At 37.7% G+C, this 17931-nt stretch overlaps 1 long non-coding RNA gene across 1 annotated transcript; it reads left to right on the top strand.

Moving 5' to 3' along the window:
- The first annotated feature begins 411 nt into the window (after positions 1 to 411).
- On the top strand, positions 412 to 14721 carry LOC111749636 (uncharacterized). Its single transcript, XR_002784841.2, has 4 exons — positions 412 to 460; positions 9176 to 9215; positions 11416 to 11784; positions 14418 to 14721. It is a non-coding gene; the product is annotated as an uncharacterized LOC111749636 (long non-coding RNA).
- The last annotated feature ends 3210 nt before the right edge of the window (positions 14722 to 17931 follow it).

Genomic DNA, 17931 nt, shown 5'->3' with positions numbered 1-17931 from the left:
CATTTAATATTAAAAATAATGTTCAGTATTTTTTATTCCCACAAGAATTTTAAGAAGCATAAAAACAAACTTTAACAATTTCTATGAATATTAAATACTGAGAGAGAACAAATGCAAATAATGTAAAATATTATGTCAAATAAGAATTAGTTTTTCCAGTCCATTAAAGGTGATTTTTTTTAAAGAAATTTAAATGTGGTCAAAAGTAATTATTGTTCGTATAAATATATCTCTCAGCAAAGGGTCTTTTGCACATAACTAGACATTAACATATTTAAAAAAAATTTCTGGTGTGACTGTGAGCGTTCGGGTAGTTTTTGTTTAATGGAACTGTACTATTTATAACGGTAAAAAAAAAACTGAAACCAGAAGTGAATCAGCATGTTTACTCTATGGTGTGCCCCCTGATGAGGAATGAGGAGCTCTGCTTTGTCCTAATTCGCCTGGCAGCTCTGTGAAGGTACGTGTTTTCTCACCGGTGGTGAACTGATTGTATTGGTGGTGCTCCTAGATTTATTTTCAGGCTAGGCTGTTGACTCCAGCACTGTTCTTCCTGTCCGCCATTTTCTTTCATTCATCTCTGAGTCTGAATGTATGTGCATCTTGCTTCCTTGTAAATTAGATCTCATGCAGTTCACTGAGACACTTATAGGCAGATGAAAAGCCAGGAATATCTCTATATTTTGATATGTTTATAAATTTTTCACTTAGTTTGCATGGGGCAGAAATAGATCTGCCACAGGTTTATATTACCAAAATTTTTCAGCATTTCAAGTCTTTAGACTTTGCTTATTCTTAAAATATATTTTATAATGTTAATTCTTCCATATAACAAATATGTTCTGAGTGACTGTTATGTGTTCTACATGAAAACAGTCCTTGCCCTCAAAGAACCTTCCAAACCCAAACCAAACCAGTGCCTTCCAGTCCATTCCTACTCTTAGCGACCCTATAAGGACAGAGTAGAACTGCCCCATAGAGTTTCCAAGGAGCGCCTAGCAGATTCGAATTGCTGACCCTTTGGTTGGCAGTGGTAGCACTTAACCACTACGCCACGAGGGTTTCCCAAAGAACCTTCAGGAGTCTGTAAAAAGGGAAATCCCCACTTGTGTTAAGTGTTCTGATAGGAAGATTGAGAAGGGATATCTAATTAAAGCAGGGTCCTAAATGTTTCCTGGAAGAGATTAAAATGTGAAGAAAAATCCAGCGTAGGTTCATGCACTAACATGAAAGAAGAATGCTTCAGGTCTCAGAGGATGTGTGGGTGGTTGATAAAGGTAAGAAATCTCTATCACAAAATCAAATACAAAAGTTTAGATCCGAAAACAGTATGACAGTTTCTTAGAATTCCAGTTGTTTGCTGATGTATAAGCATAAAGCACTTGCAATAAAATGTCAGTGGGTAGAGAAGTAGGAAGAGTTCATATCTTGAAGAATTTAGGCCTTAAGGGCCTAAATATTGAATATTGAAGATATCATGTACTGCCAGAAGGAGGAACAAATCTGTCTTGAAAGGAGTACAGCCAGAATGCTCCTTAGAAGCCAGAATAGTGAGATTTCTCATTTAATTTGGATATGTTATCAGAAGGGACCAATCCCTGCAGAAGGACATCATGCTAGGTAAAGTCAAGGGTCATTAAAAAAAAAAAAAAAAGAAAGACCCTCAACGAGATGGATTGACACTGTGGCTGCAACAGTGAGCTGAAACATAGTAAAAACGGTGCAGGACAGGGCAGTGTTTCCTTCTGCTGTACATGGGGTCCCTATGGGTCAGAGTCAACTTGAAGGTACGTAACAACAACAACAATAGGGGCAAATTTACATCGTTTCTGATGTTGATGTGTATGAAGACACATGTAATAACAATTTTTCCTCCAATTTTTAAGTGAGTAAATTCTTAGAGAACTAGCACTGTTTTCAATGTTGTAAAGGCACCAAAATCTCTCTCAGGAAAGAAATCTTTGGATACTATGGGGAGGAGGACCTAACTTTTATTGGTTGTCTTCTGGTTGTTAGATGCATGCAAACAAATGAGTGTGGCTGAGTTCCAATAAAACTTTATTTATGAGCAATAAAATTTTAATTTCAAATAACTTCTTTAAATCACAAAATATTTCAATTATTTAAAAATATAAAAATCACTCTTAACTGTGGACCATATAAGAATAAAAACAGGAGAAAAGATTTGGTCCATGGGCCTTAGTGTGTCACTCTTTTGTTTAGTGAGATATACACATAAAAAGGAGACCTGATGGTACAGTGGTTAAGTGCTCATCTGCTAACCAAAAGGTCAGTGGTTTGAACCCACCAGCTACTACTCAGGAGAAAGACCTGGCAATTGTTTCCATAAAGATTATGGCCCTGGAAACCCTATGGGGTAGTTCTACTCTGTCCTTTAGGGTTTCTATGAGTCAGAATTAACTCAACAGCAACAGGTTCTTTTGGTTTATACCCACAGAAGAGAAATAATTCCAGCTAGAAGCATGTAATTGTGGTGGGAAGCATTCTAAGGTGACCCCAAAGATTCCCAAAGTCTACCAGTGTTTGAATGTGTCAGGATGCTGTGAATATAATGGATGTCATTTCCATGATTAGGTTGTTTTATTGCAAAGGTAGAAGAATTTTTGAGAAATAATTAAGCCCCTGGCTCAGCTGTTTCTCATATGAAGAAGAAATGACCTTTTGCGGACCTTGAAGAAGCAAATAGCCATGGTGTGAAGGGCCCATGGAGGGGGGAGGGCAGCTTCCAGGCACTGAAGGCATCAGTCCTACAACACCAGGAACTAAAATTTGCAAACCATGTGAATGAACCTGGAAGAAGTCCTGAGCTCCAGGTGACCATGTATCCTGGCTGACACCTTGACTGCAGACTGTTGAGATGCTAAGCCTAGAACCCATGTAGCCTGTGCGTGGACTCACGAAATGGGAGGAAAAAAAGAAATCTGTGTTGCTTTAAGCTGCTAAATTTGTGGAAGAGTAAAACCTGTGAAAGCAGGAACCTGTGTAAGGTGAAAACCAGTCAGAGAAAGAAAATTCAAATATCTTCCACTAAAACAAGCAATAGAAAGCGGTAAGACTACACCCTGTCAAAAGCAGAAAACTTGCAAGACCTGGAAGAAACAATGCTGTCCTGTAGAGTTCCAGCTCTCATAGGTTTCACTGGAATTTGATACACACAAGTGGATAGATAAAACAGTAACTCAGGAAGCAATAAAGAGCACTGGGAAGGATAAATATCTGAGTAAACCTAAATGTGTATTTAGTGTTTTTTTTTTTTTTTTTTAAGTAGACCTCCTTACATGTAAATTGAGTACAGTGACTTTCTCCAAAGACTATGATATTGAAAGTGGAAAAAGAGGAACTTTACAGTGAAGAAAACTGGCAAACACAACCTCAGCCAGGCAGTCAAGGTCAACAACAACAGTCATAAACAGTAGTGATACTACATATTCTTAATATAACACAATGAATAACTCATTTTACCCCGTGCTCTTCCTCCCCAAAACCCATGACCCCTTAATGGTGAAAATAGTAATGAGACAATACCCAACAGAAGGACATTCTACAAAACACATGACTTGTAATCCTCAAAGCTCTCAAAGTCATCAAAAACTAGGAAAGTCTGGGAAACTGTCACAGTCAAGAGGAGCCTAAGGAGGAATGGCAATTAAAGGTAATTTGGTAACCAGGATGCGATCTTAGAACAGAAAAGACATTAGAAAAAAACCAAGGAAACCTGAATAAACTACGGACTTCAGTTCAAAATAATGCAACAGTGTCAGCCGATTAATTGTAAGAATTGTACCCTACTTTTTTTTTTTTTTTTTAATGTAAGATGTTAATAATAGAGGAAAAGGTGAGTGAGATATTTGGGAACTCCCTGTTTTGTCTTCTTATTTTTTTGTAAACCTAAGATTGATCTAAAAAATACAGTCTACCAAAAAAAAAAAAAAAAGTCAAATGTTGACTCTAGTATCTTAATATCTCTCTTGGCCCTCCTTTTATAACTTTTAAACTAAGATATTGCATCAATTATACCTGCTCTCGCTTAACATAGGGGTTAAATTATGATCCATGTGTAAAATTAAAAAAAAAAAATTTTTTTTTTAAATTAAAGCACTATGGAAATGGGAGATTAGGTCCATTCTGTTTCACTTTGTGTTTAATGCAGAATTTTGTGGATAATAGATGGGTAAAAAGTGCTTTTGAGACAGGTGCTCAATGAGTTCTGCATTTTATCCTACAACTCTGAGCTTTGAATGAATATTTTTATTTTAGGGAATTTTAGTGAGATATGCCATGAATGGAAACCCTGGTGACGTAGTGGTTAAGTGCTACGGCTGCTAATCAAGAGGTCAGCAGTTCAAATCTGCCAGGAACTCCTTGGAAACTATGGGGCAGTTCTGCTCTGTCCTAAGGGTCGCTGTGAGTCGGTAATCGACTCGATGGCAGTGGGTTTGGTTTTTTTTTTGGTTTATGCCATGGATAAGAATGCATAGAAGAAATACATGTGAAGCTCAAAAATAATCATAAAGGAAATACCATATTCCAAAAAACAAAAACCAAACCCATTGCCATTAAGTCGATTCCAACTCATAAAGACCCTATAAAACAGAGGAGAACTGTCGCATAGGGTTTCCAAGGATGTAATGTTTAGGGAAGCAGTCTGCCACATCTTTCTCCCTCGGAATGAATTGGAACCCCTGACCTTTCAGTTAATAGCTCAGTGCTTTAGTCACTGCTCCTCCGGGGCTCCTTCAATTTAGATTAAAAAAAAAAATTACCATCGAGCCTATTCCGACTCATAGCGACCCTATGACAGAGTAGAACTGCTCGTAGAGTTTCCAAAGCTGCAGTCTTTGTGGAAGCAATCTATCACATCTTTCTCCTGCAGGAACACCATGTTAAAAAAAACTCACCCCTTAAATTAAGGAATAGAGCCCTGCCTTCACCCAGAAGCCCTCCACATGTCCCTCTCCTGTCTCGCTATTGCTCCTTCCTACATAACTACAGTTTTCACTTGTGTATTAAGATTTTCTTTCGTAGTTTTTTAACCTATATTTTCATTCTTAAAAAGTGTTTTTTAGTTTTGTATATATCTATTTATTTTTATTTTGATGAAAATCTACACAGCCAAAAATGCACCGTTTAAAAAATTTCTACCTCTACAACTTGGTGGTATTGATTACATTCTTCAAATTGTGCTACCATTCTCACTATTCTTTTCACATTGCTCCACCACAGTTATCTTAAACTCATTGTCCCCTGAGCTTCTTATCTAGCCTTGGGAGTTGCCATTGTCAAATTGATCTCACATAGATAATTCTTTAAAGGAGCGCAATGCTCGAAGCATAAATACTTTACTAATTATGATAAACTACTTTTTGATTCAAAGAAGACTTCAGGGGATAGCTTTGGTTTAAGGTTTAAAAATTATCTTAGGGCAATAGTTTTGGGAGTTCATACAGCCTCAACTGTTCCAGAAAGTCTGGATTCCATTGAGAATTTGAAATTCTGTTCCATATTTTCTGCCTTTTGATCGGGACTCCTCTAAAGAATCTTTGAGCAAAATGTTCAGTAATTGGGCACCATCCAATTCTTCTGATCTCATGGCAAAGGGAGTAGTTCTTCATGGAGGCAACTAGATATGAATTCAGTTTCCTCCTCTGATTCCTAAACTCTTCTTTCTCTGTTTCTTCAGGTGAATGGGGACCAATTATTGTACTTTGGATGCCTACTTGCTGGCTTTTAAAACCCCAGTCACTATGCAATGAACTAGGAGGTAGAACAGAAGTACTGAGAACAAATATTAGGCCAATTGATTGGGACGTTCCTTGAAACCGTGACCCTGTACTTCCAAACCAAGAAAAAAAATTTTGTAGATTTTTTAACTTTTAATGAATTGAATCATGCTGTATACATTATTTTGAGACTTGCTACTTGTGCTCAAAATTACTAATACGAGATTCAACCACGTTATTTCAGAGACATTTTGAGACTTGCTACTCGTGCTCAAAATTACTAATACGAGATTCAACCACGTTATTTCAGAGACTGAGTTTATCATTTTCATGTTTACATATTATTCCATTGTTGAAATAATTATAACCAGTTGACCAGTTGCCCTTGAGTAGGTTCTGACTCATGGTGACCCCATCTGTATAAGAGTAGAACTGTGGTCCATATGGTTTTCAATGGCTAACTTTTCAAACCTAGATTGCTGGGCAACTCTGGGTAGATTCAGTCCACCAACTAACATTTATTTAGCCATTGACATGTTTATGGACATATGCATTAAACTTTTAGAAGAAAATATTGCTATGAAAATTAGTGTATGTGTATCCTGATGGGAGCCCTGGTGGCTCAGTTGTAAGAGCTAACCTACAGATGCTAACCAAAAGACCAGCAGTTCAAATCCACCAGCTACTCCTTGGAAATCTTATGGGACAGTTTTACTATGTCCTACAGGGTCACTATGAGTCAGAGTTGCCTCAATGGAAATGGATTTGGTTTTGGTTTGGTATCCTGGTGCACATGCATAAAATTTATTTTGGGATGCAAGAGTGAAATTGTCTTGTTGCAGAATATACACATTGCGTTATTTTCTAAAAATGTTAACACATTAAATTTTTTCACATTTGATTTTAAATCCATCTGAAATGTATGTAAATGGGGTGGTAGGTGTAATAGAGGTTCAGTTATTTATTTTATGTACCAAATTATCTCATGACTATTTCTTAAAATGTCCGTTTCCCCAGTGATCCCCATTAACACATAGGTCACATATGCTTATATACAAGGGAGTCTTTTTCTGGGCTCTCTCCATTTGCCTGTTATTTAACTTTTTTTTTTATTTCCTTGATTGTTATATCTGTGTGATAAGTCTCAACACTTCACAGGGACAATATTAGTTTTTAATTTTCAAGTGTATATTAGCTATTTGTCTCCATTTCAAACTTTATATAAATTATTGAATTAGTTAGGAACATGGGCACATCTGGCCCATTCTTTAGATAAAATAGGGGAAGTGAAAGCTGTGGTGTATTCCAGTTAAATGGATTAATATACATTTAGAGGTACACTAGATTCACTAGGATGATTAATATAGAAAGAATTAGAGTAGGTACTAACAAGCAAACAGCATCTTTTTTCCATCATGCCTCAGCATAATAGGGGAAAATGAAGCATCTTGAAATCAAGTCAGGAAAAATAAAGAAAACTCCGCTCAACTCAAGATATATAAAAAAATAGTAATAACAAAATTTGTAACTCCATGAATGTATTCAGCTTGCAACTAAATGTCATGAGTAGTTAAAATAAGTTATAAATAGTTATGAAAAATGATAGTTATAAAGTTCAAGCTCAAAGGGAGCTGTCTCTCATCTTTAACAGTAATACATATATAATTGGCCATGAGACATCTTTTTGTGTCATGGTCCAACAGAATTGAGAATTCCTAAGCTATTTGTTATGTATAGTTTAATATCATTGTCTTCTCATCTATAATTTCAAGTTATGTGACCCTTCTCAAAGTGCTCCCTCATCTATACCAAGAAATTTGGAAGACAGCTGTCTGGCCAGCCAACTGGAAGAGATCCATATTTTTGCCTATTTCAAAGAAAGGTGATCTAACAGAATGTGCAAATTATCCAACAATATCATTAATATCACAATTTTACTGAAAACAATTAAAAATGGTTGCAATGGGGAAGTGCTGGAAATTCAAGCCAGATTCAGAAGAGGACATGGAACAAGCTATATCATTGCTGATGTCAGATGGATTTTGGCTGAAAGCAGAGAATACCAGAAAGATGTTTACCTGTTTTATTGACTGTGAAAATGCATTTGACTGTGTAGATCATAACAAATTATGGATAACATTGCTAAAAATGGAAATTTAAGAATACTTAATTGTGCTCGTGAGGAAAGTATACATAGAAAAAGAAGTGTTGTTCAGACAGAACAAGGGGATACTGCATGGTTTAAAATCAGGAAAGTGCACATCAGAGTTGTATCCTTTCATCATACTTATTCAATCCATATGCTGAGAAAATAATCCAAGAAATTGGATTATATGAAGACCAATGAGGTATCAGGATTAGAGAATCCACTAACAACCTGTGATATGCACATGACACAGTCCTACTTGCTGAAAGTGAAGAGGCCTTGAAACACTTACGGATGAAGGTCAAAGACCATAGCCTTCAATATGGATTACACCTCAACGTAAAGAAAACAAAAATTCTCACAGCTGGACCAATAAGCAACATCATGATAAATGGAGTAAAGATTGAAATTGTCAAAGATTTCATTTTACTTGGATCCACAATCAGCACTCATGGAAGCAGCAGTCAGGAAATCACAGGACAAATTGTATTGGGCAAATCTTCTGCAAAAGGCTTCTTTAAAGTGTTAGAAAGCAAAGATGTCACCGTGAGGACTAAGGTGTGCCTGACCCACGCCATGGTATTTTCAATTGCCTTATATGCACGTGACAGCTGGACAATGAATAAAGAAGGCTGAAGAAGAAATGATGTATTTGAATTACAGCGTTGCAAAGAATATTGACTATACCAGGGACTTCCAGAAGAATAAGTGCATTTGTCTTAGAAGAAGTAGAGCCAGAATGCTTCTTAGAAGTGAGGATGGCGAGACTTCCTCTCATTTACTTTGGTCATGTTATCAGGAGGGACTAGTTCCTGGAGAAGGACATCATGCTTGATAAATTAGAAGGCCAGCAAAAAAGAGGAAGAGCCTCAATGAGATGGACTGACACAGTGGCTGCAACAATGGGCTCAAACATGGCAACAATTGTGAGGATGGCACAGGACCAGGCTGTGTTTCAGTCTGTTGTGCATGGGGTCACTATGAGTAGGAGCTGATTGGATGGCACCTAACAACAAAAACAAATAAATTCATGCTAAGTGTTCTCGCCCTCCTTGAAGCCGTTATTTCTCTTTATTATTCAAATCATGGACATTGGTTAGGATCTCTGTGAAAACAAGAAATTTTCCTTTTTGAGATTTTGATTTTGTCCTGGTCATTAGAGCCAGGGAGTCTTTTCACTGAAGAGAAAAGCCATGGCTGGGATTGAAACGACAGGAAGTTAAGTACTTTTTGAAAATCCAAGCTTAAAAAGCATGGCTCACAGGTTGCTACTTTTTTTGTTTTGCAGGAAAGGTGACATGGAAATTGAGTGAAAAAGGACAGATTGAGTGAGTTAAAAACCTTTCACATTTTGAAATTTTCATTGACTTAAATCTCTAAGTCCTAAAAAAAGAGATAGTCTAAAACAAGAAAACTCAGATGATCATAGTACTAAAAAAAAAATACTAACATTGAGTCAATTCTGACTCATAGTAACCCTGTAGGTTTTCCAAGGCTGTAAATTTTTATGGGTGTTGACTACCACATCTTTCTCCACAGAGCCGCTGGTGATTTCAAACTGCTGGCCTTTTGGTTAACAATCGATCACTTTAACCACTGTACTACCAGGGCTCCTGTGAACACAGTATAGTCAGTATATAAATAAACAAATAAAAATGAGCAGAGGGTGTTCTTTTAAATATATTTTGAGTTTTTAATTAAAATCCAGATTATGTATAATATAGGAAAAAAGTACATGAAATTGTCTTGTCTCTGAAATATCTATATACATCTATGCATATGTGTGTGCGCCTGTATAAAATCTCAAAAAAATTAATTTTATTATACAGGTTGAAGCATATCAAATTGCCAATATGTGATCTTGTTGGCCTACACAAAAGGCATTAAAAGAAAAAAAATAAACTATTTTTGAGGGGTGTTATGATTTCCCAGCTAATTTCTCAACAATTCTTTTCTATCCTTTCAGGACAGTTAGCCCATTAGAAAAAAAAAAAGAAAGAAAGATCTGCTCAGCTCAAGATATAATAATTACAGAATTTATAACTTCATGAATGTGTTCAGTTTGCATCTAACTGAATAAAGAATAAGAAACTAAATAATAAAACTAATCACAAATTAATCCTAATAAAGTGAATGAAAAGTCTGTTTCAGACTAATATTTCTATTTCCTTAACGTTATTGAATTATTCATATGATCACTAAAATCATAGTTTTTCACATCAAGTGTTTAGGATATAGAGGAATCATCATCTCTGCTATGAAAATTATTCGTATTTTGAGACGTGTAATCTTTAACACATTCGTTTTTCAGTGGTTCAAAGTTACAACTGATCTATGGCTTAGTTGGTTTTGAAGCTCTTAGTTCATTTAGTAACACGAATCTTGGATATTAAAACTGAAAGAAAATGATATCATAGCATCTATTTTCTGCTGTCAGTTAAGGTAGATGGTCTCCTCTTGGCCTATTATAGAACTGATGCTCAAGAGTTGAACTCATGTGTCTACAATCACATAGCTCAGATACTGTGCTGGTAGACTAGAAATCCTATTGGCTGCCTTTTTTTTTTTTTTTTTGCAACAATCTTCCACCACACCTATTTCTTCTCAGGATATGTTTTTTATTATTAGCTTGAACTCTTATTTTGTTGCTACTGCTGCTGCTTTGTTTTGCTATTTTTATTTCACCTCTATCTAGGGGCCAGCAAGGGCTCCCAGGAATCCAACCTATTCTGAAATTGTGTTTTATGCCCAAACTTCACAGTGATAAAAATTCTGCCTTTTTTTTCTGACATTGTCTTCTGCTCTTATATTTTGCCCCAGAACCCCTCATATGGAGCCTGTGAGAATATGATAAGCTATTTAGAGTTATACAATTTTTTTTTCACTCTTTTGTCAGCTCATCATTTATCATAGTTTCACTTGGCACTTTACATACATTTAATTGTCATGCCTCTTTAAGTCTCCTTCAGTCTAATATTTCTTCATTGCTAGATCCAGATTATTCATTTTTGGAGGTAGTATTACAGAAGTGGTGCTACATTTTACACTTTGAATCCCACCAGGTAACACAGTATTTCAAATTGCTTCTTTACTGATGATGTTTACTTTATTTGATTGAAGTGCTATCTGCCAGGCTTAGGCACTCTGAAGTTACTATTTTCCATTTACAATTAATAAGAATTGTGCAAGGAGGTAGTATATAAATGAACCACTCCTTATCATACTTTCAGATTATTTATTTATTCATATCAGTTTGAACTTGTAATTTCCAATTTTCTTCAATGGGTTATAGTACATTGCTGTCATTGTTTTTATCCTCCAATTTTCCCCAATTCAGCCAGTACAAGCCCTTCAGCCTACCTTCACTGAACTTTGACATGTTCTAATTATTCTCTGAGCATTTCCTTTGCTTATGGAAATCACACACACAAACACACCCCACCACCACTTTATTTTGTTGATAAATTTTATGGGTCAGAATTGAGACAGACACAGTGGAAATGACTGTCTCTGCTCCCCAATTCCTAGGTCCTCAGATGGAAAGTCTTGAATGGATGGGGGTGAATCAAATGCCCAAGGCCTGGAATCACCTGGAATCATCTCTACAGTATGTGATTAGTGCTGTGGCTGGCTTGGTCTGAAGACTGTCTAAGAGACCACCTATCTGTGGCCTCTCTAGGACCCTTGGGCTTTTTGTATCACAGAGATTGGCTTCAGAGGATGCTTGCAAATGGGAAGCAACCAGGGGAAAGAGTCCTTTAAGAGACCAAAGCAGAAGATACAAGGTTTTTTGACCTGTACTCTACTGATTGATAAGGCCATAATACTGCCCAGATTCAAGCCAAGAGGTTGTAGGCCCCACCTCTCAATGGAACGAGTGTCAATATATTCATACCAGTAAGTCTTTTAATAATTTGTAAAATGTATCAGAAGGTTAATCATCATAGAAATAAACATTTGCTTGACTTTGGAGCTATAGAAATATATTTAGGAATCATTTCAAGTCATATAATTATATACTTAATCTCTATACAGATATAAAGCTCTATCTTAGAGAGCTTAGATAAACAAGACTGACAGCTGGCTTTTCATTTTGGTAGTGACTACACAAGTAGCCCTGGTGGCACAGTGGTTAAGTGCTTGGCTGCCAACTGAAAGGTTGGTGGTTCAAACCCATCCAGCAGCTCTGAGGGAGAAAGATCTGGAAAAACGCTCCCATAAAGATTGCAGCCAAGAAAACCCTAAGGGGCGGTCTTACTCAGTCACATAGGATCACTATGAGTCAGAATCAAATTGATTTGATTAAAAAAAAAAAAAGGCAACAGTAACTGCACAATTGGGTTTTCTTCAGAAAGAACCGGAAAGAAGATTTTGTTAGCTATTAAGGTGCCCAATTTACTTCACTATTTCCCTTATTGTAAAAACAGGTTGGCGTTAAAAATTGTCTTCTCATATCACCCTTAATCATTTTCAGTACATAAAATCCTCCTTTAGCTGTTTATGTATCTAAATGTTATATAATGGAAAAAAGTAGTTTTTTATACACATATTTGCTTTCTTCCTCAGTTACAAATAAGTATATATTTCATACTTTAAGAATTTTTATTGCTATAATTAGTGAATTCTATATCATCTTTTCAAAATATTGTAATTTTCCAAGTATGCCACATATGATTAGATAAAATTTAAATGAGAATATAGAAAACATGGAAGGATAATCAATTTACCCATTTGTTTGTATTGTTAAAATCTATCTTAAAGGAACAATTTGCCCAGATCCTACTACAAAAAATTCGTGCCTTAAATATTAATTATGCATGTCTTTAATTAAAGTGAGAGGCTTATATAGTAGGTACCCCACATGTTAGCAGATAGGATAGCAAGGCAAAAGTCTTTTTTATATTATAAAATTTTAGCGAGGTGCTGGCTTCTTGCTGGAATAGCAGACAAACTCTTTCAACTTAGATGTAGCTAGCTCATTAGCAATGTTAACAACAAACAATTTAAACAGCACTGGTTTTTTTGGTGTTTTTACAGTCTGCAGCACAGAGTGGCAGAAAAGCCATTGTTTTTCTAGTCAGGCACAATTGTATTTCAATTTTCTTTCAGTCCATGAATTGTCAACCCAAATGGCTTTATCTGTAAAAATACAGCAACCACACTGAGTTTCTTTGAATATAATTATTCCTGGAAGAGTAACCCGAGTTTTGCAAGCACTCATATTTTTATAAATAATCCTTTTGAAGGCAATTTAGAAAGAAAACCACACGCTCATTTGAAGCGAAGATGGCAAGACTTCAGCTCTTTTACTTTGGACGTGATGTCAGAAAAGAATAATCACTAGAAAAGGACACCATGGTTGGTAAAGTGGAGGTTCAGGGAAAACAAGGCAAATCCTCAATGAGATGGAATGACAAAATAATCCAACAATGGACTCAAACATGCCAATGGTCATGAAATTGGCACAGGACCAGGCAACATTTCATTTGGTTATATGTAAGATTTCCATGAGTTGGAGCCCACTTAATGGAAACTAACAAAATCCCAGAATCCATCTAATTTTTTGCTTTTCTATAATTTGTGATTTCTATAATTTCTTGTGATTCCAGTCCTAAGTGTCTCAAGATACTTTTATACTTTCAGGTGGAAAGATAAAGATCCTCAAAGCAAAACAAAGCACAACTTTTTGACAAATTTTTTTGGAAGTCCTTCTAGTGGCTTCCATTGACTTCTTAGCAGTCAGAAGTGCCAGAAAGTGACTTCTAGCTGCAAGGGATTCTGGGAGCATTTCATATGAGGAGCAGTACTGCCCCAAACAAAAGGGAGGGTGGGCATTTGGTAGGCAACTAGCAGTGCCTGCTGCACAGGGACCAGCAGTCTGAACGCCTGGAGGATTCTCTGGGCCATGGGTAAGACGACTATAGTAACATGCTGTTAATTTGCATCTGACCATATCTCTAGACCACTCTATTGTTGTTGCATGCCATCTGGTTGATTTTGATTCATAGTGACCCCATAGGACAGAGTAGAACTTCTCCATAGGGTTTCCTAGGCTGTAAATCTTTACAGGAGCAGATTGCAAGGTCTTTTCTCCCTAGAAGGTGTTGATGGTTTCAAACCGCCAACCTTTCGGTTAGTAGCTAAGCACTTAACCATTGCGCCAGCACTGCTCCAGACCACGGTATACTGAGAAAATAAAATGTCCATTGATTGTTTCTTCCACACTGGAGATTTTTTTTTTTTTCTTGTAATTGTCATAAAATATCTTATTTCATTAGAAAAAATATCCCAATTAAAAATGGTATTTTATATTAAGATAAAATTAATTAAAAATAGTTTTTTATACCAAGCAATTATATTTTTAAAAATGCAATAATAATTGATTAGAATGACTAGAAAAGAGGAGCCCATTATTAAAGAGATCTGAATAGTTAATACATTAAGAGGCATTAATGCATTAACACATTAATAATTGTCTGAGGTTTAAGAGAATTGCTATCTTCTGATCTTCTGATTTTTCTTTCTTCTAGTGATGTGATATTGGAAGATTATGATTCACCGTACACTCAGTGTCTGAAAGTATTAAGATGTCCTTTCACATTTAACATAACTGTGACAGCTGTCTGGCAATCATGGGAAATAATGATGTGGAATACATTCAAAAATGACCCGGGTGTCATCTGATACCATTTGTCATATAGAGATTTCATTCCTGCTAAAATGCCCATGAAAATTATATGGATCAGTTTATTTTTCTTGGATTTATATATGGAGATAATCTCATACTTAGAAAAATGATATGAATTTGTAAAGAGCGTATCAGAGAAAATGTACTTGATTAATAATTCACTCAATTAAGAATCAATTATGCAACATGGTGGCTAGTATTACGTATGTTAGCTACTCTCTGAAATAATATTTATATGCAAATTTGGCAGATGTGATACAGATTCAGTGTTTTGCATCAGTGGTTTGACTGAATATCATCAACAGTAATTTATATATATATATTTTCACTGCATACACAGGTTGCCTCAAAGGTGGTCCCAAGATCCCAAGAGGCTACAAGACTACTAGGATAAGGACCCAACCAGTAACATCCATTCCTCTATGGGTGCTACATCCATTCCTCTATGGGTGCTACATCCATCCAGTGAGATTGAATTGTACACACAAGACACCTACACAGTGTTGGCAGAGTCTTTATTACTCACAGAATGCAGACAGCAATCAGCAGGAACAGATTCACTCTGAGCCAGTCCCCTTGGGTTTGGAGATCTGTCCAGGCAGAAACTCCTCCACGCATGCCCCACTTTGCACCATAGGAGAGAGATTACAAAGTCCTTCCCCCAAGAGGCTTTACACTTTAAGAGCTACATCACATTGCACCAAGCACAGTTGCAGATTTCCCAGCCGAAAAACCCAAAGAGGGTTAGGATTAGAAATCTTTAGCCCTACTACTTATCTGAACAGAATATTGGAAATCTTTAGCTCTACTGCTTATCTGAACAAACCACAAAAATAGATCTGTGGTTTGTTCCAAAGCGTAAGGACACTAAACCAACCAAAATCAAACCTGTTGCCATCAAGTCAATTTTGACTCATAACAACTGGGGTAGGGAGAGCTACAGCTTTTGGGCTGTTTGAAGGGCTGGCTTCCTTCAAGTATACCCCTTTGTCTTTGTTTTACCTGTCCCACTTAAGAGCAGTCAATTTCATAAGCCCACTGCCCCCTTTAGACACAGAGACATGGGGACAGAGGTTTGTCTCCATAGGGTTGAAAACCCAAATGAAAAGGGTTTCTGTGCAACACCTGGGCACTATCTTCATGATATATTTGAGGAGTCCAAACAGAGCCACTACCACAAGCAAGATGATCAGGCCTGCCAGTAGTATTGGCCTCAACCAGGATCCCCAACCAGTGGGCACCCAAGTACCAAATAGGACAAACAAGGAAGAGCCAGGTAGGCTTACTGTCTACAGCCAGCAAGTTTGCACTTAGATCTTATATATGTGTAGTTCTACCTGGCCAGAGGTATTAATGCAAGTGCAACAGCGGGTGTTTACTGCAGCGCAAACACTGCCCTCTTGTGCCAGCAAAAAAATCTAGTGCAGTTTAGTTGTCCAAGATAACTTTTAACTTTTAAAGTGAGTTAAGAGACCACTGTTGTTGAATGGCATCGGTGGTGGAACTAGCTATCTCAGCCATCATTGTTCATGACAAGTTTCTGATCGTTTCCTCATTAGTATTCCACCCAGCCAAGGAGGAGAGACCTGATAAAAGATACAAACCTGCTCTCCTGTATATCTTTGGGAAGTACCTGAGTGACTCACTGAAACAGTTTTAATGTGGTGGTTCAGTGAACTGTGTTGTTTCCTTTCGCTAGGGTCAATGGTACCCCTAGTGTCCCCACAGTACAACTTCCAGTCATTTGCCAATGCTCTAATCATTCATGGGCCCAGTCCAATCAGACTTCTTCCCTGGTATGACTGCATAATTCCTGGTATCTCCAGTTCAGTGAATATTAGACTTTATGGTATAGGGGACTCTTTTGGTTCAGGCACATCCTACAGTTGAATCACCACTGAAACACTTTTCTCTGCTTTTTCTCACATGGGTGGAGGTGTGGACTGTGATGTTGGGTACGCCAGTGCAGTTAAAGACCAGAAGTACCAAATGGATCAACAGATGTGGAGGCCTAGCAGGGCCTAGATGGCAAATCCAGCAGTTTGTGAGGCTTCTCACTCATGCTACTGCCTGGCATAAGCATATGAGGCATTGTCCTTCCTGGCTGCTGTCCTACTCCTGCCAAACAAAATAAAAACATCATCAAAGATCCTTCCCGTCACCACCCCATGGTTGTCATGGGAAGGAGCTACTCCCTCTGTACCTGATGAGGAATGATTTTTCCATTCATAGACACCCAATCATTCTGATCTTTTCCTGCTACCATGCCCCTTCTTCCACCCCTCTGTGGTGCACTCCCATACCTTCCTGCCATTTTCTTCCAAAGGGATTCAATGGAAACAACCAAAATACCTCTTAGGTATCCTACTGCATGGCCAGCAGGGACCAGGGGCCCAATAAGCCAGATGTTCCATTCTGAAAACTACTCACAGCAGGAGTCACTATGGCCAGGGCAGGTCCATGCTGTCCTCACTTCCCACCAACCAGAAAACCTGTCAGAAGCTTGAAGAGAGAAAAAAGTCCATAGAGTCTCAGGATGAGTGGAGAAACATTCTTCCTCAGAGCCCTCCGTGAACTTCATCCTCCCATTCCTGGGGATATGGCTGCAACAATCCGTCTTACACCTGTATCCTCAATCTGCTGTACCCCTTAAGAGCACTCCAAACCCTGTTTCTTTTTGTACTTAACTGCAGAATTTAATCTCCAGAGGGCCAGAGACAGACTGGCTCTCCACCCTTAAAGCCCATTGGTAGTGTGCAATCTCAACAAATTTGTCTTCAGTTGGCTGTTGAAGCATTTCAAAATTCCAGCTGCATGAGGGTAACAAGGAATACGGAGGGTCCAATGAATGCCATGCAGGTGGGTCACATTTGAGTAGTGTCAGCAGTGCAATGTGTTCCTTGGTCAGATTAAATTGCATCAGGACAGCCAAAGATGTGGCATAGTCTCTTTTCTAGGGTGATTATGATGGTCACTTCCCTTGGCCATCTAATTGGGAAAGCCAGGATATATCCAGAGAAGGTGTCCACTAGAGTCAGAGCATATTGGTAATCTCACAAAGAGGGAAGCTGTCCAGTGTAATCTGCTTGCCAAACACGAGTGGGTGCTGGTTCCCTGGGTATGACTTCCAGGTGTCCCTTTGTTGCTTGGCCCCACAGCTGACAGGCATCACAGGTAGGACTGACTCTGTTGCTGTGATGTGGGTCAATGCTATCCCTCGGTTGAGTGCCCAGCCAACCATTGTAGGAATTTTGCTGTGGGCAGTGCATTGATATACCCAAGTGGCTATGAAAGCTATGAGTGCTACTACTTCCACATCACAGGTGCCTCCATGTTCCAGCATCTCACTGATGTCA

This window comes from Loxodonta africana, chromosome 11, assembly GCF_030014295.1.
Source record: "Loxodonta africana isolate mLoxAfr1 chromosome 11, mLoxAfr1.hap2, whole genome shotgun sequence".
NCBI classification, from domain to species: Eukaryota; Metazoa; Chordata; class Mammalia; order Proboscidea; family Elephantidae; genus Loxodonta; species Loxodonta africana.
Note: the sequence above shows the minus strand (reverse complement) of the source record. Positions and strands in the feature narration are given on the sequence as shown.